We start from the raw sequence: 1,433 nt of genomic DNA on the forward strand, positions 1-1,433 counted from the left end.
ATATTTCAATACTGTAATTTCACATCCCCTCTGTATTTCTCTTCCTTCTGTCTCTCCACAGAAGCAGTTCCCTCCCCTTCATGCCTAAGCTGTTTTATCTCCCCCAATGCACATACATGCACTTCGATCTCACCAAGCTTATTTCCCTCCACCTATAGAGATCCTTCTGCCACTCCACAGATTGAATTTCTGGGTGTTCCAAGTGGTCTAACTTGGATACAACTGTGTTGGAAGGATGAGGGGAAATCCCAACCCCCCTACTTTTCCACCATCTTTACTCCTCCCAGGGAAATCTGCATTGGGGTGTGGCCCAGCAGCGCCCACTCAGCAATCTCCCACACCATGGCCTCTGTCTAGGAGCTCGCCTGCATCTACTGGCCCTCATCCTGCATGATGATGAGGTGACAGTCTCGGAGGATAAGATCAATGCCCTTATTAAAGAAGCAGGTATAAATGTTGAACCTTTCTGGATGGGCTTGCTTGCAAAGGCCATGGCCAATGTCAATATTGGGAGCCTCATCTGCACTGTAGGGTTGATGGACCTGCCCCAGCAGCTGGCACTGCACTGCTCCTTCTACCATGGCTGCACCAGCTGAGAAGAAAGTGGAAACAAAGAAAGAAGAATCAGAGGAGTCTGATGATGACATAGGCTTTGGTCTTTTTGAATAAACCTCTTCTGTAAACTGTTCAATAAAAAACTGAATTCTTAAAGAAAAAAAATAAAATAAAATTATATACTCTGGGCAGCTAATGGCTAACTTAAGGGATCCTCTGAAAACCAGCAGGATCAATGGCAGTCTGGCCTCAGGGTAGAATGGGTTGAAAATCAGATCCAGATTCTAATTGTAAGCACAGTAAAGATATAAAGGAATTTAAATTTGTAGCTTAATATGTATATACTATATTAAAACCAGGAGCCAGGTAGGAAAGAGGACACAAAAAATCTGTTATGAGGATATTTAAATGGGTAAACCTAAGAACCCTCAACTAAAAATTTCCCTGAAATATTCCTGGGACAGTGGAATATACCTGTTTCCTTTGCTAAAGGAAAACACCCTCCCCTTTCCTAAATCTGTACAATGCCCTCACCTAAAGCAGGTGCCTAATAAGATGATACTTGTTCTCTTTAAAAGCTGCCTCTGCCACAACTCATCACATCCAGGCCAATAACCAGGGTCATAATTCAGCATAGCCTGAGAGAAAAGGTACAGTCCCTGCTTAGGGAAGAAACAGACTACCTATTAAATGACAGAATCTGGCCATTACATATATTATCAGAGAACAAGGGAATATGTATAGGAGTGAATTTTGAGAATAGATCAGGGGAATATAAGGCTGGACAGGAGAGAAGTCACAGGTATGGGGGTATCTTCCATGGCTCAGGATTCAATGTTCCAGGACCTAGAGTTGCTCTAAACAAACTGTCAGGTTGG

General features: G+C 43.1%; 1 pseudogene; it reads left to right on the forward strand.

Moving 5' to 3' along the window:
• The first annotated feature begins 342 nt into the window (after window positions 1-342).
• On the forward strand, window positions 343-669 carry LOC106985306 (60S acidic ribosomal protein P1-like; annotated as a pseudogene).
• Window positions 670-1,433: the final 764 nt, after the last annotated feature.

The sequence above is a fragment of the Acinonyx jubatus genome, chromosome D4 (genome assembly GCF_027475565.1).
Source record: "Acinonyx jubatus isolate Ajub_Pintada_27869175 chromosome D4, VMU_Ajub_asm_v1.0, whole genome shotgun sequence".
In the NCBI taxonomy this organism is placed as follows: Eukaryota; Metazoa; Chordata; class Mammalia; order Carnivora; family Felidae; genus Acinonyx; species Acinonyx jubatus.